We start from the raw sequence: 23,885 nt of genomic DNA, 5'->3' as shown, positions 1-23,885 counted from the left end.
AGCTGTCGTCTTAATACAAACATATTTGCCAACAAGACAACAAGCCGATGAGGAAGTACACGAATATTATGGAAAGAACGAAGAAATTGTGGATTAAGAAAAAAGAAACATCAGCATCATCATAATGAGAATATTGAATGCAGTGGTAGGAGAGGGAAAAGATGGAGCAGTGACTCGAAGATTTGGATTGGGAAATAGGAACTGCAAGGGTGAAAGACTAGTTAATTTCTGCAGGGAAAATTAACTTGTGATGGGGAACACGTCGTTTGAACATTGTAAAAGACAAAGACATACATGTATATCTAGGCTGAGTGACTAAAGGTGCCAAACTGATTATATCATAATTCAGAATAGGTGCAAAAACTAACAAAAGGATGCCAGAACAGACAAAGTTTCGGATACAGTTTTGTGGTGGCGGACATGCAAATAAAGTTGAAGAGAGTGAGCAGAGGAAAACCAAGGAGGAAATTTGACCTACAAGGACTAAAGGAAGAAGTAAGGATGCTGAATTGGAAAAAAATGGTTATGTCAAAATGGGATAAAAGGCCAATGAAGAAAGTGCAAACGAAAAATGGAAGAGTATGAGACAAAACCTTAAAGAATCTGCAGAATAAGTTGTAGGAGTGAAGAAGTTCGAAAGAATAAGGACAGAATGGGTAAGAAAGACAGTGCTGGTAACATGGAAGAATGTACAGAAAGCTGAATAATGAATTAAGGAGAGAAACGGAACAAGCACGGAAGACATACATGAAAGAGAGACGTAATGAGATAGAGAAACTAGAAAAGAAAGTAAAATATGAAATAATGTATAGATTAATCGATGACCTAGTCTTTGAAGCAAAGAAAAGCAGAACAAGTGTAGGAATATAAAGAAGTGATGGTACAATGGTGCATTAACTGGAGGACGTGTTGGGAAGATGGCACGACTATGTAGTGTGCTTATATGAAGCCGGTCAAAAGCCAACCGATACTGAATTGGAAGAGACTAGAGTTATAGAAGAGTTCAGAGGGTGCTGAGTCTTAGAAGGAGAAGAAGAAAAGGCTTTATGAGGGATGAAGAATGATAAAGCAAGTGGAACTGATTGATTACCAGCAGAGTTGTTTAAGAGCCTTGGGACTGGTGGTGTGGAAGAGTTAACTTATCTATGTAATAAGATTCATGAAAAAGGTGAATAGCTGGACGACTTTCTCTTGACAGTAATGATATCGACTGAGACGAAAAGCAATGCCAAGGAATGTGAGGGTTCTAGAACCATAATTTTGATTTCTCACGTAACAAAATTTCTATGTTGGATAATAAATATAAGACTTCACAGAAGACTGGAAATAAGTATTGCAGAGGAAGAGTGTGGATTTAGAAAAGGGAAAGGTCCAAGAGATGGGTTTGGACTGTTGAGAATTATAGGATACATTGAAACAGGAAGAGAAGTTTGTACTGTTATCATTTACTTGGACTGATGACTTCAGATGTTCAGTCCCATAGCGCTTAGAGCCATTTTTGACAGAGAACAGCACAATTGGAAGCGGAATGACGCGAAGCTGCTGTCTCTCCCCAATACAGTTTGACATATATTTGGAGCATATTATTCAGAAATGTTGGAAACGAGAAAGAGGAGTGTTGATTTATGGTAAGAGGATAGAATGTATTCGAATTGTGGATGATAATCGTGTTATTGGCAGAAAACAAAAGAACTATGATTGGAACGCTAAAAGAATTAAATAAGACCTGTAAGGAATTCAAAACGATAATTAAAAAGAAAAGGACAAAATGTATTGTGGTAAGTGGAAGAAAAGTAAGAACAAATATAAAGTTAGGACCAGAAGATATAGATCAAGTTAGTGCATTCAGATATCTCGGAAGGATAATTATGGAAGACATGAGATGCCGCAAGGACGTGAAAACGCATATGTCAATTGACAAAGAGCCATTCAATAAGAAGAGAGGCTTCTATGTGGGTGCAAGGACAGGGACCTGAGGAAGAGACTCATGAAGAGCTTTATATAGGGAGTGACGTTATACAGAACTGAGACACGGACACTGAGGAAAGAGAAAGAAAGAAAAATAGAAGCATTTGTGATGAAGATCCGGAGGAGGATGGAAGGACTAAAATGGGCAGAGACAGAGAGAAATGAGGAGATGCTAAGAAGAGTGGGGTAAGAGAGAGAAATTTTGAAGGTAATCAGGAAGAGGAAACACAATGGACTTTAACATTGGGTGACAATATATTGTTTACTGATGGATGCTACGGAAGCAACGGTAAATAGAAGAAGAAGAAGAGGACGCAGATAATACAGATAGTTGATAGTCTGAGGATAGAAAACAATTATGAGAAAACGATGAGGGTAGCAAATGACAGCGCAATGGCAGAACACTGATGATAATGGATAATGATGATGAATTCAGCCAATAGGTCCGCAGCTCGTGGTCGTGCGGTAGCGTTCTCGCTTCCCACGCCCGGGTTCTCGGGTTCGATTCCCGGGCGGGTCAGGGATTTTCTCTGCCTCGTGATGACTGGGTGTTGTGCGATGTCCTTAGGTTAGTTAGGTTTAAGTAGTTCTAGGTTCTAGGGGACTGATGACCATAGATGTTAAGTCCCATAGTGCTCAGAGCCATTTGAACCATTTTTCAGCCAATAGGATAACACCACTGAAAGGTCTCTGTTGTATTCCTTTCCTGTTAATTTCTGAAATATGTTGCCATTTACGGCATAAATTCCTCTTCTAAATTTACTGTGGCGTTTCTGACTATCTGGGAGGAGACTGAGTAGTGGAACGTGTTACTTTTACACATAAACAAGAACGATCTGTCACACTACTACACTTTAAAACACAGTTTATATGTAATTCATGTCACACAGTCTCATACGGAACCTACATCCGCTTTCTTTTATATACTGTATATGATAAGATACTGTTAACCCCCTTCCCTTCTGTGTGAGAGGCTGAATGAGCAAATGTATTTCTAGTTGCATGCCTCAGGGTAGCAGACAAGCCTGTCTGCTAGAGAACAATAGGACCAACGTCGGAACAGGTAGCTACGCTTTCTAAAAGCAAAGAGGTTTCTATCCTTAGTATGGTCCTGTCTGTCCCTTGTCATGTTGGTATAGGAAGCTGCCCCTCTGGCCACTTCAGTTTGTAGTGGGGAGCCACCCTCAGGAAGGGACCAGTCAGTCTGTCCGTGGCGAGCGTCTGAAGTGGTAAGATCTCCGGCTAAGCGCGTGTCTGCTAAGTCCGTAGGACAATGGATTTCTTAAGTTCAGCCTAACTGAAAATTTAATCACCTTTATTTCAGGTTTAGCTCTAAAATATCTAATGTTATCTTAAATTGCAGCGCAGTGTAATTCTCGTGTGAAGTTCAGAATATATTCCGGTAGTTGCTTTGTCACTACTTTGTGAGTAAAGTGGAACCACGTGTTGATCAGTAACTGTAAGTTCATCAATCTTAAATGCGAATGTGCGTGAGATTATAATGTCTCGTCTTGACAATATTTTTCAATATAGCAACTTTTCTTTATGTTCAACCCACGTGGGGTGTACTTTGTGAAACCAGTACCACGTGCTTATACAATTGTTTGACCCATCAGGTTAATAGTAAGACGATAGTAACCAGTTCGAGGTTTTTCTTTTGTAAATTGCTTTTCGATCTAATTTATTTTAATTATCAAAATTATTGTGGAGTTACACTCTTTGTGTAAACCAAGTTGACCACGTAAAGCATGTGGTGTAATCATCAAAGTAGCCCTCAGCTATTCTTTTCGGGAAGATTTCACAAAGAGTTAATATGAATTTAGTATACCAGTGTGTGGTAATTACATGACGGACAGGATTGTGCTACGAACGTAACTTCTTTGGGTGAAAATTGAATCGGTTGGTAGTGGTTAATTTTCTCTTGCATATGTTTCAACGTTCTTTGTGTGCTGTTCTATGAATGCAGTGTTGTATGCAGTCTCCCAATCTTGGCTCCATATTTGATGTGTTCCGTAAGATTACAATCTCACATTTCACAATCCTAAATAAGGCACCAGTTTAGTTAGGAATCAAGTTTAATATGCTGAAATTTCAATGATCAATGTTAAAATAAATTTCCAAATATAAACTGATTTATTTCTTTTTATTTAAATTCTCTTTTATATATATATCACCGGTTGTCGTATGACTATTAAAAGATTATAATTAATGTTAGTCTGGTTGGGAATTTGGTAAGCTACACTGGATACCTGGTGAAACAGTTGCTCAGTAATGCAAGGTTAACTTCCCCAGACAGCTCACAGCTTTTAACCCGCTTTTATTGGCTATCAGTTCCGCTTACACCACAAAATAAAGCAACAACATTACACCACGATCGCACAATTGGCCTAGAGGAGTGGAGAGATGGGCAGGGGGGCATCGCTATTTTTGGTAACAGACTGTGGGCATTAATATTAGACTAAAAGCATCTGGTCGTAAATTAAATTTATATAAACATAACTTTGCCAGACGTCGGCCGTATTTGGAAATACACTCATGCTCATAAATTAAGGATAATTGCAGAATGTGGTGCCACACAACGTAGCACTGCACAAAACTGGTGCTAATAGCATAGGCACATAGGGAACACACACGACACAGATCTGTAAGTCCACGGTATTGGCGCGAAGTTGAGAAAACCGTCCTGAAACACATGTGAAACAAAACGCAACTGTTTCCTGCGCATGTACCCCGACATCAACATGGGATATGATCACCATGCACATGTACACAGACCGCACAACGGGTTGGCATACTCTGGATCAGGTGGTCGAGCAGCTGCTGGGGTATAGCCTCCCAGTCTTGCACCAGTGCCTGTCGGAGCTCCTGAAGTGTCGTAGGGGTTTGAAGACATGCAGGATACATCGACCGAGAGCATCCCAGACGTGCTCAACGGGGTTTAGGTCTGGAGAAAAGGCAGGCCACTCCATTCGCCTGATATCTTCTGTTTCAAGGTACTCCACCACGATGGCAGTTCAGTGGGGCCGTGCGTTATCATCCACCAGGAGGAAGGTGGGACCCACTGCACCCCTGAAAAGGCGGGCATACTTGTGCAAAATGACATCCCTATACACCTGACCTGTTACAGTTCCTCTGTCAGAGACATGCACGGGTGTACGTGCACCAATCATAATCTCACCCCAAACCATCAAACCACGACCTCCATACAGGTTCCTTTCAAGGACATTAAGGGGTTGGTATCTGATTCCTGGTTCACGACAGATGAAAACCCAGCGAGAATCATTGTTCAGGTTATAACTGGACTCGTCCGTGAACATAACTTGTGACCAATGTTCCAATGACCATGTACTGTGTTCTTGACATCAGGCTTTACGGGCTCTCCTGTGACCGGGGGTAAGTGGAATGCACCTTGCAGGTCTCTGGGCGAATAAACCATGTCTGTTCAGTCGTCTGTAGACTGCGTGTCTGGAGACAACTGTTCCAGTGGCTGCGGTAAGGTCCCAAGTAAGGCTACCTGCAGTACTCCGTGGCCGTCTGCGGGAATTGATGGTGAGATATCGGTCTTCTTGCGGTGTTGTACACTGTGGACGTCCCGTACTGTAGCACCTGGACACGTTTCCTGTCTGCTGGAATCGTTGCCAAAATCTTGAGATCACACTTTGTGGCACACGGAGGGCCCGTGCTACGACCTGCTTTGTTTGACCAGCCTCCCGTCGCCCTAGTATTCTACCCCTCATAACGTCATCTATATGTGTTCTTTGAGCCATTTTCAACACACAGTCACCATTAGCACGTCTGAAAACGTCTGTACATTTACTCGCTGCACCGTACTCTGACATGCACCCACACACCTCTGCGTATGTGGACTGCTGCCAGCGCCACTGTGCGACGACCGCAGGTCAAATACACCGCATGGTCATACCCCGAGGTGATTTAAACCCGCAAACTGCCCACCAGAGCGTTGTTTCAGCATGTATCAGCATTATCTTTAATTTATGAACATGAGTGTACAACTTGCTACGCACCTCCATGTTTAGGCAAACAAATTCAGTTGGCAATCTGCTGTCACAGATCAGAAAGCGGTAGCATGTCCCTTTGAACCACTAAGATTGATGGTCAGTATAACTGTGGCAGTTGCAGGAAAGGTTACTTTAGATCATGATTTCATCATGGGGCCTCACTTAAGTGTTCATGGCTGGAGGGTGGTGACAATTTAATTATAATGGCGGGTTAAATACTTTAATCATAGAATTTGATCTGCTAACAGCATATACTTATTAGTTCATGAATAACATATGGAAAACATACTTTTAGACACTAACGTTACAACAAAAACCAAAGAGCAAATTGTTCATAAATACATACTAGCGTCGCCATCAGCGTATTTCTGGACGATACTGGCTGACTTAATGTTTATTTACTGTCAGAGCTAGAAAATTAATTCAGGCATGGTTTTGTTCACAATATTAAAAAAAAAGATACCAACTTGAATCATCACTAAGAAAATAAGAAGAAAGAAACAATCGTATCAGCATAATCTCAAAGAAATTATTCATTATTCCAAAGGCAGCACATGAGTGGTGCTTTATTAAGGTTTCCCCCGAATGAAAGAAGTAAGCAAACAGTTACATGAAGTGCATACTACCGTAAGAGATTAGCGGAAACTAAAGAATAGAAATGAAACCCACCCTCATCAAACAGCTGAAGTTCCTGTCGTCGATGATCGCACTGCAGTGTGAGCTTACCGTGTCTGCGATGAATCTGTGTGATCTCGTAGGACGCCGTGCTGCTGAGAGAGCCAGTGTTGACTGGCGAGGGGCAGGCTGTTATGACTGTGGCCGTCGGATACACTCATTTTCTCAGATGCGATCGCTAGAAATTTAAGTCTCGAGAACCGCTAAATCAAACTCTGGCGACTTTACTGAAGGCCGAAGTCCAAATTTCATTATCAAAATCGTGACGGTCCTGAAAGTAGCCGCAGGATTAAGTCTCCATGAGTCTCAAGTCAGAAACACCCTTCAATTCCCATCATTGTGTTTCTAAGCCTTCTGTCTCGTATTGTCTGAACTGGACGTACATCCACCTATCCAGCAGAGTGCTTTTGTCCTGCAACAGCCCAGGATTATGCTAGCAGGAACATCTCGTGTTCACTCCTGCCAGTGTGGTGAATTCTGCTTCTGAGTTGCCGTTAGCGTGCCTGGCCCATGGGAAAGGCTGTTTCTTCCGCCGAATGTTGAGGTTCCTGCAAAACGAAGGCAACAAGATACAGAGAATATTGTAAATTCAAGTAATAACAGGTTTTCCCCAGCGTCAGAACTTATTTGTAGTAACAGTGCACTGCTGCCCCTGATCACTCATGTAGTTAAGCGTGAAAACAATTTGACCAACGAGAGGAAATATCATCTGAATCGAAAGGGAGAATGAAGGTGATAAGCAAAACGTATACAAATCATTATTTAAATAGGAATAAAAACATGGGAGGGCAAACTGGTCCAAACCAATGTGTCATAACTTAAGAGCATAGGTACCCAGTTTGTCTACATTAGGGTCATAAATTACACTTCTGTAAATGGTGTGACTTTGTGCCACTTTTTAATGTTTTCTTCAAAAAACATTTTTCTATATAAATATTTTTGAAAAACTCTGAAGCTGTATGTAAGATGATGAATACGTGCCTTATGCAATAGAAGTGTTATTTATTTCCTGAAATAAAACTTTCTATCATAAATAATGTCATAAACCTGGCACACGTCATCCTACGGGCGGGGGGGGATGACTTCGTGCCACTATTTTCTTCTTGGGGTTTTTCAATGCTAAACAGTGAGTGGCCTAATGATACCAACCTTCAAGGTATCTTTGTGACAATAAAAACTAAGAAGATCCAAAACAATTACGTCTAATTACATAATTAACATATTATTACAATTTTTACTTTACACACTTACTGGTCTTACACTTTTTTAAATTCAGGAATACAAAAGAGTCCTCTTTTGACTTTACCTCTGGAGTCTTATTTTTTTTTGAAGATTGGCTGTATAAGAATAAAAGATTTCCTCTCTCTCTTTTTATCACTTCCAAAACAAACCACTTTTCCGAAAAACCTTCACACGAGTAGAGTATATGAGCAGAGTCAGTTCTGGCTGATGTAATTTGCCCAGAAAACAGTTCCCCCTCATACTACACAACAACATAGTCCCCTGTAAAGAGAGTTTTGGAAGACATTACAGATAGAGCATGATTACTACAGGAATCATTCACAGACGCAGGCTCTGTAATAAAGGTTGTTTCTATCCTATCTACAGGCATGCCACTACTGCTATCCTGGTGCAGAATGATTTTCTTCTTCACTGCTGTCACTTGAACAGTCTGTTTCTGATGGTCTCTTCTTTTTATTTTTACTCACTGGTTTGCTGCATGTTGAAGCCTCTGGTGTGGGCGACGATGACTGTGTGTCACAACCTCGCTTAGCCTCAATGCGTTCTTCATACGAAATACTTTTATCAGGAGAAACACTGAGGCGTTTCCGCCTTTATGTAGTTGGTGTTACTATATCACATTTTGTGTTCTGTAAATGTTCTTTAAAACTCTCTTCCACCAAGCTTCGAATGTTATGACCTCAAGGTTCAAAGGTAAACACGACATCACACTATTTCTGTCTAGTAGAAACACTCCAGCCTTCCTAAAAACACTTTTTAAACTGTTGCATCCAGACCCTTCCATCTCTTGCATTAACTTCTTCAAAGAGAAGGGAAGGGGTCCTTTGGTATAGTACTGCATGTGGATCCTGTCGTTGTGTGTTTCCACTCATCTAAAATTTGTCTAAAGAAAGCAACATCAAGAGATTGTAGAAGGTGTGTGGAGTTGGGAGGCAGAGCAATGAAAGCAATGTTATTCTCTCTGCACAAGCTTAAAACCTCTGTGTTTAAAGGGGATCTCAAGTTGTCACCAATTAAAATTTTTTTACCATCCTGTTTTTTGCAATTGGCAACGAAAGTTGAGAAAACCAATCCTCAAAACATTCGTAATCGAATCAGCCAGATATTTTTCTATTATATCTGGCTTGGGAATGGCCATTTTCTGTCCAGGTGCTCCATAGCTTCTCTGGCTTGGGAACAGTGTACGGAAGTGCTAGTGTCCCTTCAGCATTACCACACATCATTAGACGTACACACCTTAGATGTGTTGCAAATCCTCTCTGGTTATTTGGCATCACGTTTGGAAATAACTCTTTTTGTCCCTGGATCATCTACCAGCTTTGTTTCGTTGTAATTACATACATGTAATGGAGGAATGCCTTCTAGCTCCCTTGGTAAGTGATCAAAATACTCATTGATCATCATGTCATCAACAGTTGCTCTAGCCCTAGTGATGTTTTGGACAAACCTGCTACTTATTTTTTGACAGTGGCATGCCAGAAAAGACTTAGCCCATTCTCTGCCTGGAAAGTTATTTTGAAAAGATAACGCTCTGCGACCACATCTGTCAAGATATGCTTTTACAATAAACCGCAAATCTAGCAGTGTAAGTGGGAAACCATAATCACACATCGTCGCAGCATGTGCAGCAAACATATCCTCCTCTTCTTCACTAAACACAGTGTTTCCACCATTCTGTGCGTACTGTTTCCCTTTGCAAACTTGTTCATGATGGTATTTGGGTGAATTCCATATTAATTTGCTGCTACACGAAATGAAATTTTCTTATCACGAATTTCTGTAATCGCATTCTCTACTGCATCTCCAATGCATGATCAGTGTAGCTGGTGTAGGGACGACAACCAGCGACTTTTTTATATTTTCGTGTCATTTTCTGCAACAGTTTCATATACAGCAAATCTGTATTATGAATACTGGTTCAGTATAATTATAATGGAAAAATCACCCAAAGCCTTCGTAGCATAAAGCCATCTCAAAACTTTCAATATTTAACAGATCTCGCTAATGTGCAAAAACCATTAACTACAAAAGAGCACAAGCAAGCATTTTGGTTCACATATGAACACTAGGGCAAGTGACTGCTTTGTTTGCATAAGGAGAGCAATGGTTCCTTTGTCCCCATATGCAATTAGCTCCATTACTAAAATAAAGAAATGTAAGATATCGCTGATAAATAGGTGAATACATCCATTGCTTTTCGATTACGAAACTGGAAAAAAGTCACCAAGAAAAGTAACAACCGTAAGATACCTGGGAGTACTAGTCCGGAGTTCCCTAAAGTGGGATAACCACACAAACGAATTGTAGGAGAAACAAATGCCAAATTAAGACTCAATGGAACAATTTTAAGGAAATGTATTTCACATGTGAAGGAAGTGGCTCACAAAACACATAGAAGACCAATTCTTGAGTATTGCTTATCAGCTTGTGACACCAAGTTCGATTACTAGAAGAAACAGAAAAGATCCTCTGAAGAGTGGCACGTTTTGTCATAGGGTAATTTAACAAGTGCGACAACATTTCAGGGGTGTTTGCAAAACTCCAGCAGCAGACGCTACAAGATAGGCATTGTGTATCATAATCAACTTTACTTTTGAAATTCCGAGAGAGTACATTCGAAAAAGAGTCTAGGCCTATATCTACACCTACATGCATACTCCGCAAGCTACCATACGGTGCGTGGTGGCTGTTACATTGTACCACTACTTGTCACTCCGTTTCCAGTACCACTCCTAAACTGAGCAAGAGAAAAACGATTGTTGACATGTCTCCTTACGAGCCCTAATTTCTGTTATTTTGTCTTCGCTGTCCTTAAATGAAATGTACATTGGCGGTGGTAGAATCATACTACAGTCGGCTATAAATGCCGTTTCTCTAAATTTTATCAATAGTGTTTCGCGAGAAAACGTCGTACTTCCTCCAGGGACTCTCATCTGAGTTCTTAACTCAACTCTCTAATTCTCGCGTGTTGAATTAACCAATCGACAACACATCTGGCGGTACACCTCTAAAGTGGGTCGACTTCTTCCTTTAATCCGACCTGGTGGGGCTTCCAAATACGGTCCCGGCGGAGGTTCGAGTCCTCCCTCGGGCATGGGTGTGTGTGTTTGTCCTTAGGATTATTTAGGTTAAGTAGTGTGTAAGCTTAGGGACTGATGACCTTAGCAGTTAAGTCCCATAAGATTTCACACGCCTTTGAACTTCCAAATACTGGAGCGGTACTTAAGAATGAGTCGCACTGATGTTCTAAAGGCCGTCTCCTTTATAGGTGAGCTACGCCTTCCCACACTCCCAACAAATGGAAGTCGACCTGTTATTTTCCTTACTACCTACTTTACATGATCGTTGAGTTTAATACCGCAGACCAACGTGATGGCAAAGTTGTTTCGATGACGCTGCAGAAGTTTCTCTGGGAAGCCCTTACAGTCTCGAGATCTCTCCATGCGATTTCCATATTTTTGAAACCGTGAAGAAGGACTCTCATGAGCGTCGATCTCTTTCGGACGAAGAGGTGTTTTTTTTTCTTTTTTTCCTTTATTGTATTTCAATTCCCCATCGGGGCGGGCTGGCAGCAGCATATGCGCTGCTCTTCAGCCGAAGGACATAGAACAAACAATAGAAGACATTTAAAAATAACAAAGGAGAAAACATGGTGAACATAGATATAAAAAAGGAGGAACATCATGGAAGACAATAGACAAAAATGGAGATAAAAACACCGTAAAAAAGTAGCGCACACAAAAAACCCCACTGGGACAATTAAAGAACACAAGGGACAGTATGACCGGAGCATAAAAGTAGCGACGGATGGCGTAGCACATAACAAACACCGACAGTAACACTAGGTACAAGGCCAGCACAGAATTAAAATCACACTTCCCGACGCACAGGAGAAACAGCACTACACAGCACTGACGTGGCACATTGACGATGATCAAAACGGAGGAAGTAGAAACTAATTTGTCTGTTATGAACAAACAAAACCAAAGAATTACAGAACTCAGTACCCTAAATCAATAAGTTTCATAAGGGAAGACTTGTCTGAAATTCAAACTCAGGTGCAAGGAGATGAGGGTGATCGGAAGAAGGGAGGCAGGGGACGAGTGCAGGCATTAATCAACTTGTCACGCATTGGTATAAATGTATTGACAGTTATGGTGATTGCTTTTGAAATAATAAACAGTTTACTTACTTTTTTCCATGTGTCTCGGTTTCATTTGACTGCACCTTGTAATAATATGCCACTATAAATCAAGATGGAACCAAACAATGCAAGCGGCAGTGCCGCATTTGCAGATCGCATATGCGTGAGAGAAGATAGTTTAAACGGCAGGCAACAGGTGTCACTAGTAGTAAGTTACGAAGGCGTGCGCGGTATTGTACATCCGATAAGTGAATCCACACCGCTTCAAGTGAAGAAAATGAAAGAAACTACAACTTAACGAACAGGAAAATGCGGAACAGAATCAAAGAATGGGCGTGAAAGAGCACTCTTTCCACTCCGAAATAAAGATATTGTTGAAAAACATGGCTTTTAACGTGACCGCTTTAAACAGTAACATTGGGTGTCTGCAAAATAATATCTCTACTCAGACGAAAAGTAGAAACAATAAATTAGAGACTAATATTAATAAGAAAATCAAAGAAAATAATAGTAAGATGGAAGAAAACATTAATAAGAAAACAGAGGAAAATAAAGGTACGACGGAAATGATGATATCTGATTGAGATACAGATCTTTCAGCCAAAGTAGAAACTAATTTTTCTGTTATGAACAAACAAAACCAAAGAATTACAGAACTCAATTCCCTAAATCAATAAGTTTCATAAGGGAAGACTTGTCTGAAGTTCAAGCTCACTTTGCTAATATCAACAACAGGTTTCATTTCGAGAAACAGCTATTCGAAGCGAGTGTGGAACCGGTTGTAGACAGTAAGATACAGAAAACTGAAAGTTCTGATGACGCTAATAGTTTGTAGAAACAGTGTCTCGAATGTTCGAAACAGTGTGTGTGCGTAAAGCAAGAAACGCCAGGGAGTACTGCCACAGAATTATGTTCAAGGCTGAATTATTGCCTCAGCAGTTGTAGAATACGACGAACTGAGTACCGTCAGTTGTACAAAGATCCGAGCTATTGCGTAAGGAGGAAAAGTACGACCCTCAAAGAAATCAGGTGATTGGCACCCATCGGGTTTCACAAAGAATTGCAAACGAGTGTTACCGAACAAAATGACTGACAACAAAAAATTCAAAATGGTAACGTGAATTTGGGTAATATGAATATGAAATTTTCCGAATCCAAAGACGAATTTTTGCAAGGGTTTTGGTCCATCCAAAAACAAAATAATTTGTGAAACAAATTCACAGTCAGAAAAATGCTAGGTAGTCAGGGAAGACATTCAGTGAAAGATTATTGTAAGATGTCTTTGAAAAAAAATTGTTCAAATGGCTCTGAGCACTATGCGACTTTACTTCTGAGGTCATCAGTCGTCTAGAACTTAGAACTAATGAAACCTAACTAACCTAAGGACATCACACACATCCATGCCCGAGGCAGGATTCGAACCTGCGACCGTAGCGGTCACGCGGTTTCAGACTTAAGCGCCTTTAACCGCACGGCCACACCGGCCGGCTGTGTTTGAAAAGACTGGAGTATTTTAAAGGTACGCGTTCTGAATCAGAAATACTGTGGGAACTATACAAAAAAAATTGCCAGACGACTCGAAAAGATACTTCAGATGGAACCACAAAACGTTCGATGAGCTGGTAGGAAAGGTAGGGAATGAGATCAGTTGGCGTTAGACATGTAACCAACAAAACTTCAGAACACTAATTTACTTAAAAGGGAATGGACACCAAACAACGTAATGAGATGGGGCGGTACCGGCAACGTAACTAACCTTGGCCGTGGGGACTAGAGCAATAGTAGAGTGCAGATAGACAAGAGAAACTTGCTCCCGCACAGCTTGTCGGCCTATCGAACATGGAAAGAAACAATTGGCCCAAAAAATAGCCGAAAGCAGGCGTGTTCTCAAAAAGAAGCGAGGAGCAGGAATTCAAAGCACTGTCATGCTGAAAAGAGGTTTCAGAATCGAAATTACAAAAAGGTTACAATATGGATACTGACATCAGATGCAGACAAAGAATGGATCACGCAAGAGGTAGATCAAAAAACAACAAATCAATCGGAATTAGTGGGAGAAATTCAAAAAGAAGTACAAGAACTGGATCAGGCAGGAGATATGTCAAAAGCGCCTAGAAAGGGGAATGTTATCGTTGAGGTCGGGAGTAATTACCGATAGGTGATTGAGTCAGTTGATGAATTAGAGTGGTTTAATGAACTCTGGCAAATGTGTGATGGGTTATGGCTATGGAAAATAGAACAAAATAAAAGAAGTAGTGACCTGAAGCAGGCTCTGCCGATATTAACACTTCGCCGTCCGCACGTCTCGTAGAGATTTATTCGCTTGGCACCGGCAGCGCTCGTTCGGATTACTTGGCTTGTCGCCGGCCGCTTGTCACCTTTCCGTTGATGACAAGCTTCAAACACACTGACTTTTGCGCGCTTTAATTTTCTGGAAATCCTCTATTTTGCCGCATCGTTCCACAAAGTCGAATTTTCTTTTCAAGTTACTTCTCTGCAAGTTCTACACTGTTATAATAATTATCCATGCATAAGTGATGCCGTTTTCCATCAGAAGGTGTCAACAGTTCCATCACTGTTTTTGCTAAAGGCTACCCAGCGCCAGAATATATCTTGAATGAGGAAACGTATCCTGTTCTCGAATCACACATCATCCGAATGAGTATGCCGTATTTCGTAATTTTCGACGGATTGTAAACTTTAAAATTTAACCGTCCACGCCACGGTATCATTCCTTCCTCAATTGACATGTTTTGACTTAGATTATTCGTTTCTTTAAACTTTTTGGAAAAATAAGCAATGACGAATTGCACTTTGAAAGCCGGTCGGCATTATCCGGTTTATTGTTGCTGTCGGAAAAATGTAAAAATAATAATATTGGTCTGAATCGGCTGTGGGACATCGTTTTGCGAAATATCGGTGCGTCTATCAACGCATTCGTTGACCAATACTCATCGATCCTTGCTTTTTTTACAGTTCCCACAAGGATAGCAAGGCCAAACAATTTTCTAAGTTCGGGTCCCGTGACGTCGACAAATTTAGCATTTTTTTAATCCAGTTTCCTTCTATTGCAATTTTGACTGTAGTACTTGTTGGTTTCGTTGCTAATACACTCCTGGAAATTGAAATAAGAACACCGTGAATTCATTGTCCCAGGAAGGGGAAACTTTATTGACACATTCCTGGGGTCAGATACATCACATGATCACACTGACAGAACCACAGGCACATAGACACAGGCAACAGAGCATGCACAATGTCGGCACTAGTACAGTGTATATCCACCTTTCGCAGCAATGCAGGCTGCTATTCTCCCATGGAGACGATCGTAGAGATGCTGGATGTAGTCCTGTGGAACGGCTTGCCATGCCATTTCCACCTGGCGCCTCAGTTGGACCAGCGTTCGTGCTGGACGTGCAGACCGCGTGAGACGACGCTTCATCCAGTCCCAAACATGCTCAATGGGAGACAGATCCGGAGATCTTGCTGGCCAGGGTAGTTGACTTACACCTTCTAGAGCACGTTGGGTGGCACGGGATACATGCGGACGTGCATTGTCCTGTTGGAACAGCAAGTTCCCTTGCCGGTCTAGGAATGGTAGAACGATGGGTTCGATGACGGTTTGGATGTACCGTGCACTATTCAGTGTCCCCTCGACGATCACCAGTGGTGTACGGCCAGTGTAGGAGATCACTCCCCACACCATGATGCCGGGTGTTGGCCCTGTGTGCCTCGGTCGTATGCAGTCCTGATTGTGGCGCTCACTTGCACGGCGCCAAACACGCATACGACCATCATTGGCACCAAGGCAGAAGCGACTCTCATCGCTGAAGACGACACGTCTCCATTCGTCCCTCCATTCACGCCTGTCGCGACACCACTGGAGGCGGGCTGCACGATGTTGGGGCGTGAGCGGAAGACGGCCTAACGGTGTGCGGGACCGTAGCCCAGCTTCATGGAGACGGTTGCGAATGGTCCTCGCCGATACCCCAGGAGCAACAGTGTCCCTAATTTGCTGGGAAGTGGCGGTGCGGTCCCCTACGGCACTGCGTAGGATCTTACGGTCTTGGCGTGCATCCGTGCGTCGCTGCGGTCCGGTCCCAGGTCGACGGGCACGTGCACCTTCCGCCGACCACTGGCGACAACATCGATGTACTGTGGAGACCTCACGCCCCACGTGTTGAGCAATTCGGCGGTACGTCCACCCGGCCTCCCGCATGCCCACTATACGCCCTCGCTCAAAGTCCGTCAACTGCACATACGGTTCACGTCCACGCTGTCGCGGCATGCTACCAGTGTTAAAGACTGCGATGGAGCTCCGTATGCCACGGCAAACTGGCTGACACTGACGGCGGCGGTGCACAAATGCTGCGCAGCTAGCGCCATTCGACGGCCAACACCGCGGTTCCCGGTGTGTCCGCTGTGCCGTGCGTGTGATCATTGCTTGTACAGCCCTCTCGCAGTGTCCGGAGCAAGTATGGTGGGTCTGACACACCGGTGTCAATGTGTTCTTTTTTTCATTTCCAGGAGTGTATATTGGATCTGAGCACTATGCGACTTAACTTCTCAGGTCGTCAGTCGCCTAGAACTTAGAACTAATTAAACCTAACTAACCTAAGGACATCACACACATCCCTGCCCGAGGCAGGATTCGAACCTGTGACTGTAGCGGTCGCTCGGTTCCAGACTGTAGCGCCTAGAACCGAACGGCCACTCCGGCCGGCTGCTAATATATTCAAATAGATCGTTCCCAATATATAATTCTACGATATCCTCGATGCTCTGTGTATCTTAAGGAAATAGGTTTGGACCTGAGGATCCTTCAAATTTATTATTGGTCCTCGGTAAACCAAAGTCTGACAACTGTGCACTGTCTTCTTCGTCTGATTCATCTGAATCAGTTGGCAACCGTGGCGTTCGCCGAATTCTTCTTGGACGTATTTCACTATCTTCCTATGATTCTGCTTCACTTTAATTTTTTTGGTATCCAGTGTCTTCTTCCCAATCAACCAAGTCGTCCGGAACGACAGACAAGACGTCCGCACATTCATCGTAAATAATCGTATTGTCTCTTTCGTCTGCCATGATGAAAGTGCTCAACTACCTATAAAAACAAAAAACCTTTTTGACGTGTGTAACTTATTGTTACCTAAACAAAACACCAACAGAATGCAAAAGATGCTGAAGTGCTGTCGCCGGCCACAGCGCAATACTATGTCAACAATTACCGTCCAATCTCCCTTCTAACAGCTTTATTCAAAATTTTTGAGAAAGTAATGTACTCAAGAGTAGCTTCACATATCTGTAAAAATGAAGTACTAACAAAATGTCAGTTTGGTTTCCAGAAAGGTTTTTCAACAGAAAATGCCGTATATGCTTTCACCAATCAAATTTTGAATGATCTGAATAACCGAACACCACCCATTTGGATTTTTTGTGATCTCTCAAAGGCCTTTGTTTGTGTAAATCACGAAATTCTGCTAGACAAGCTCAAGTATTGTGGCATGAGTGGGACAGTGCATAAATGGTTTAATTCGTACCTAACTAGAAGAGTGCAGAAAGTTGAAATAAGCTGTTCTCTTAATATGCAAAGATCAGCACATTCCTCAAACGGGGGAACTATCAAGAATGGGGTTCCACAAGGGTCGGTCTTGGGTCCTTTGTTGTTCTTAATATATATATATGACTTGCCATTCTACGTATATTCATGAAGAGGCAAAGTTAGTTCTCTTTGCTGATGATACAAGTATAGTAATCACACCTGACAAACAAGAATTAACTGATGAAAATGTCAATAATGTCTTTCAGAAAATTACTAAGTGGTTCCTTGTAAACGGAGTCTCACTGAATTTTGATAAGACACAGTACATACAGTTGCATACAGTAAATGGTATGACGCCATTAATAAATATAGACCTTAATCAGCATATAGCTAAGGTAGAATATTCAAAATTTTTAGGTGTGTCCATTGATGAGAGATTAAATTGGAAGAAACACATTGATGATCTGCTGAAACGTTTGATTTCAGCTACTTATGCAATAAGGGTCACTGCAAATTTTGGTGGGGGTGGTGGTTAGTGTTTAACGTCCCGTCGACAACGAGGTCATTAGAGATGGAGCGCAAGCTCGGATTAGGGAAGGATTGGGAAGGAAATCGGCCGTGCCCTTTCAAAGGAACCATCCCGGCATTTGCCTGAAACGATTTAGGGAAATCACGGAAAACCTAAATCAGGATGGCCGGAGACGGGATTGAACCATCGTCCTCCCGAATGCGAGTCCAGTGTGCTAACCACTGCGCCACCTCGCTTGGTGCAAATTTTGGTGATAACCATCTTAGTAAATTAGCTTACTACGCCTATTTTCACTCATTGCTTGCATATGGCATCATATTTTGGGGTAATTCATCACTGAGGAATAAAGTATTTATTGCACAAAAGCGTGTAATCAGGATAATAGCTGGAGTTCACCCAAGATCATCCTGCAGACATTTATTTAAGGATCTTGGGATATTCACAGTAGCTTCTCAGTATATATACTCTCTTATGAAATTTGTTATTAGCAACCAAACCCAATTCAAAAGTAATAGCAGTGTGCATAACTACAATACTAGGAGAAAGGATGATCTTCACTATTCAAGATTAAATCTAACTTTGGCACAGAAAGGGGTGAATTATAGTGCCACTAAAGTCTTTGGTCACTTACCAAATAGTATAAAAAAATCTGACAGATAACCAATAAGTATTTAAGAAGAAATTAAAAGAATTTCTGAATGAGAACTCCTTCTACTGCAAAGAGGAATTTTTAGACACAAATTAAGAAAAAAAGAAAAAAAAACCAAACAAAAGAATTATATAAAAAAAGTTGTTATATCAAATTAATAATGTTTTTAAATCAACTTAATTGTCTCATGTATTGGAAAATTTGACTCGTTCCAAATCATTATGAAATATCGTATTCATGATCCATGGAACTAGTATTAATCTAATCTAATCTAATCTATGCTCACGACACCACTGTGGTGTTGCCGGCCAGTGAGCGATACTATGCAGACGACACCACCGTAGTGTCGCGGGCCGTTGACCGCTATTTAGCACACGACACCACTGTGGTGTAGCCGGACGACATATTGTTAAGTAAGAGGAAGGTTGAAAGAAGGCATTGCACACTGATGCATGCAACAAATATGTAGACATAATTATTCCATTCTCAGAATACGAAAAGCGACTCAGTCAAGCAGTAAGAGTAACATGGAGACTTTCGAAGACGATCGTGATCCGAAGATGAAATTAATACAATGTCTTTCCGATTCTGATATTTACAAAGTAGTATCAGAAGCGAACAACCATGAGTGCGATTCAGGAGAAAGTGATTGTGTTGTGGAAGACATATCTGAATAAACAGAAACAAATATGCTTGAAAGAATATTTGCTGTAGTCGTTGTAAAAAAAAGCGGAAGTCAACACAAATTAATTAGACGACGAAGTCCGTCATGTGCAGGGCGAAAAGGGTATACAAGATGAAAAGTTCAGAAGCATTAAAAAATCTGTGGACAAGGGAAAAATCCTCGAAGTTGGATGGATAACTTGGAAAGATTTAGAAATAGAAAAGGACCTGTTGTGGGAAGGTGAAGATAATAGGCCAAAAGTTACATGTGGGTAATAGGCAGATCATGCCTCAATTATTCAAAATGACAGTCACAATCGCATTAAACGATTGTGACTGTCATTTTGAATAATAGATTATAAGTAAATTAATCGCTGTTTCTCCACACAACTATGTTGTCTAAAAAAATTAAATCATGCCTCACTTATTTCCATGACAATCATCGGTTTTAGGGCAAGAACGTGACCTTCGTTTGAGCAAAACATGAATTCTCTAAATAACGAGAGTACAGGTTTCATTCCTGAAGAAATATTGCTGAAAAATACATCTAAATCTTTGGTTGAAGATTTGATAGAATTTCCTCCATGTCATGAGAGTACTACTGACGAAAAGAAATAATTACTTCAAGAGAGCTGAAGCTAGAAATCGTAGACGTGACAAAAGATTCAAAAGTCCAAAATTTGAAATCGGTGACATGGTTCTCGTGAAGCTCAAGAGAAGTCAATGAAAATTAACTGTGAAATAAGCAAGCTTAAATTTGTATACGTTGGTCCATTTAAAATAGTAAACATACCTCATACTAGTGCACATTGCTTGGAATTTCTTGTGTTGGAAAATTGCTTGGGAGTCCAAAACATTATGTATTTAAAGAAGTGCGAACGATGGGTTCAAGATGACAGTACACTGACTTGGAAGAGAATCTTGGAAAAAGTATGTAAATACGTTAAAAAAAGAAAATTTATGTCTCCTATTTACTCCTATGTATGTGAAAAATTATGTAATTAATACAAGACTTAGATCTAGTACGTAGATCTAGTTGTAAACTGATGTCTGTAAATACGTTTATAACATCACAAGCTGCGACAAGGTCGCGAATAGTTGAGGTATTGTCATACTGAAAAGTGATAAAGATATTAAACTCATTGATTGAAAAGCTAAACGAAATTACAGGATTTAACACAATGAGCTGAAACAAAGACACAGCCTTTACTGAAAATAATTAACAAAAATTTCTGAAACTTTTTATGTATTTAGGAACTAAATTATTTGATTATCTGATAATTTGAATGAAAGTGTGACACATGTTACACCGCTAATCAAACAGAATTTACGTTATGTAAGGGTACATTTCTTTGAAGCAATCCTTATCGGATAACTCAAAGAAACGTGGAGCATATGTAACATAATAGCACTAACTAACATATGAACACCATAAGATTGATAAGATTTTTTGACAAAAATTTATGTAGTGAAGTATCGATATTAACCTACTGGAATTGTTGTAAATTTTTGATATATATTAAATAGCTGTAAAAAGACAACAGAGAATATTAAATTTATTGGAAATGACTGTAATGTTCCTAGGGAAAGTATTTCTTGAAATTCAATTTTCGACCATTAAATCACACAAGGCGTTGATTCACAACAGAGTTTCCTTCCTCACTTGTTTGGATGACCTTGTAGCGCCGCATGACGGACAGAACGGAGTCACAGATAGCGCAGCATTGAGTGCGGACGTGAACGTAATGCCCATGTCTGAAGATGTGAATTTCTAAAGTGCCTAAAAGTGCGTCGAATCGGACATAATGTGGTATGGCTGTTGAATATTACAGAGAAGTCGTCTCAGAAAGTAGCGAAATGCAAGACCTGCTGGTTATAATAATTGTTGGAGTATTTGAGCCATAGCTGCAGTACGAATAACGGCTTCTGCAGGCATCTTGGTGAGTCTTGTTAATCGATGTGATGGAAGACATGAAGGACTGGTACACATTTACCACCACAGTTTTCGATGGAGCAGCAACTTTCAAGATAAGAATGTTATTATTTTCTTAGAAGTGTACAAAGAAAATACAATCATATAGAAGCACATGTTTCACTTTGCTTAACTTTTAAGAATTTAGCGTTTTACATTGTCAGTAGCCGCTAACATTTATTTACGTAAAAGAATTCTTATTTCTGATTTCCCTGTCAGTATGTATATATTTAATGTATTGTGACAAATATAGACATGCAAATATCGTATTGTAAATTTTATTGGAGTACATTTACAGTTCCTTAATAATTACTTTCAACAACAATTCAGTCTCAGGGTTTTAAAAAAAGAGGTGGCCACAGGGCTACTTAAGAACTATTAACTTGTATCCATCTTGTTTTTAAGTAACTTCAGCTTGAGAAGAGATATTTGGCTTCATTATCTTAAAGCATATTTCAGAAGAATTAATTTAAATTTTGCTTATTCCTGGCTGGCGACCGTTTTTCTTAGATTAATATTTGTTTCATAGAGCTTGTCATATGGTAAGTTCACTGCAGTTCTCAACCAGTCTTCCATTAAAACCACTGTTGCTTTGGTGGATAGAACCAAGTTACCTAAAGGGTAACTAAGTCAGGCAGTGAAACGAAATATTTGTGTCTGTTGTAGATTATTATCGAAACACGTATCCACCTTATGCTTTGGAAAGAAATAGTTGATCGCCTTAAAATTAATAAATTACAGTGTCAGTTGCGTACCGTCAAAATATTTAAAAATTATGATTAACCGTGTAACGAGGTCACCTCATCGACCGAAGAAGCGACAGTTTTTGAGTGTTACAGCAGTTAAATCAGAGCTGTGCAACACGTTGGCTAAAGGTCTGATTCAATATGGCAGTTAAGCTGTTGTCCTACGTCTACGTTTCTTAGGATATCGTACAAGACTAGGGCAAACTGATTTTTGCATTAGCAATGATTTCTAAATCCGTGCTGATTTTCTGAAAGAAGCTTTTCTGTCTCAAGGAAATTTATTGTAAGCGATATGCTCAAGAATTCAGCAGACAGTGGAACTCTGAGGATAGGGAAACATGTTACTTCCTCGTCCATGTATCTCGCGAGATGACCACGACGAGAAAACCAGAGCAATTAGGATCACACAGTGTTTTGTGGACAGTCGTTCATCCCAAGTGTGATTCGCAAGTGGAACACGAAAGATGACGATGATATTTGTATATGAAGTAACATCTGCCACGAGTCTTCCCCCGGGCATGGGTGTGTATGTTGTTCTTAGCATAAGTTAGTTTAAGTAGTGTTTAAAACTAGGGACCGATGACCTAAGCAATTTGGTCCCATAGGAATTCACACACATTTGAACGTTTGAACATCTGCCACACAATTAGTAAATACGACCCATTCGAAATGTAAGGAAGTCCTTCTGGAGCTTACTCTGACGTACAGGCAGCATTGTCAGAATACTAGAATGAAGGTGGAAGCCAGAAATAACATCCTTCACAGGATCATTGATACCACGTGGGGCTCTCGACCACAAATCGAGAACTAGCAACATGTTACAGTGCTGCAGTGTATGCATGCCCAATCTGGAACAAATCCACCCACGCAAGCATGGTTGACAAGGCTCTAAAGGGAAGTGCACGCATATTGCCGCCAATGCGGAGAGAACAAATGGGGCTCATCGAGAAAACTATTCATTATGTAGGCCGGTTCAGCTGCCCCAAGATTGAGGCCCAGAAATGTTTCCTCGTGACCACTTTAGTCTTGCAAACAACGGTAACTACAGCAAGAAAACAATATTACGGATTTCTCGGATGCGGAATAACTGCCTGGCCTCTCCCTTCGGAAACCCTCCGACTTGGGTATGAACAGAACTGAATCGTGCCGTGACTCAGTTGTCTTTGCTCTGCAGTTGGAAGATCCGTGAGTAATCTCCAGAAATGTCATTTCCCTATGGATACCAGCAACTTTGACTGGAGAACTACAGTCTATGGAGCACCTACTGGTTTGTCAACTATGCCCTGTATCTTGCACAGAAAAAGATCCTCTGCTTGCGACGCCGAGCACAAGCGGAGTTGGAAGATTTTGGTCAACAGTAGGGTAGCTTGAAAATTTCTCCTTCCACTTGTTTGTAATAGTAATTAATATGCTTTGTATTTATTTCCAATTCGAATAAAATATACCGCAATATTTCTGGCTGAGCAAGTAGTTATAGATGCTGGAACAGAATCACAAGTGGTTTTTCCAAACTGCTGTGTTTCTCCAGAATGACATTTTTCACTCTGGAGAGGAGTGTGCGCTGATGTGAAACATCCAGGCAGGTTATAACTATGTGCCGGACTGTGACTCGAAATCAGGACCTCTCCTGTCGCAGGCAAGTGCTCTACCAACCGAACTACCCAAGCTCGGCTCACGACCCGTTCTCAGAGCTTTACTTCCACCAGTACCACACCAACTGCCTTCTAAACTTGCAA

Source organism: Schistocerca cancellata, chromosome 4 (assembly GCF_023864275.1).
Source record: "Schistocerca cancellata isolate TAMUIC-IGC-003103 chromosome 4, iqSchCanc2.1, whole genome shotgun sequence".
NCBI lineage: Eukaryota > Metazoa > Arthropoda > Insecta > Orthoptera > Acrididae > Schistocerca > Schistocerca cancellata.
The sequence above is the reverse complement of the archived record's forward strand: the minus strand, read 5'-3'. Positions refer to the sequence as shown.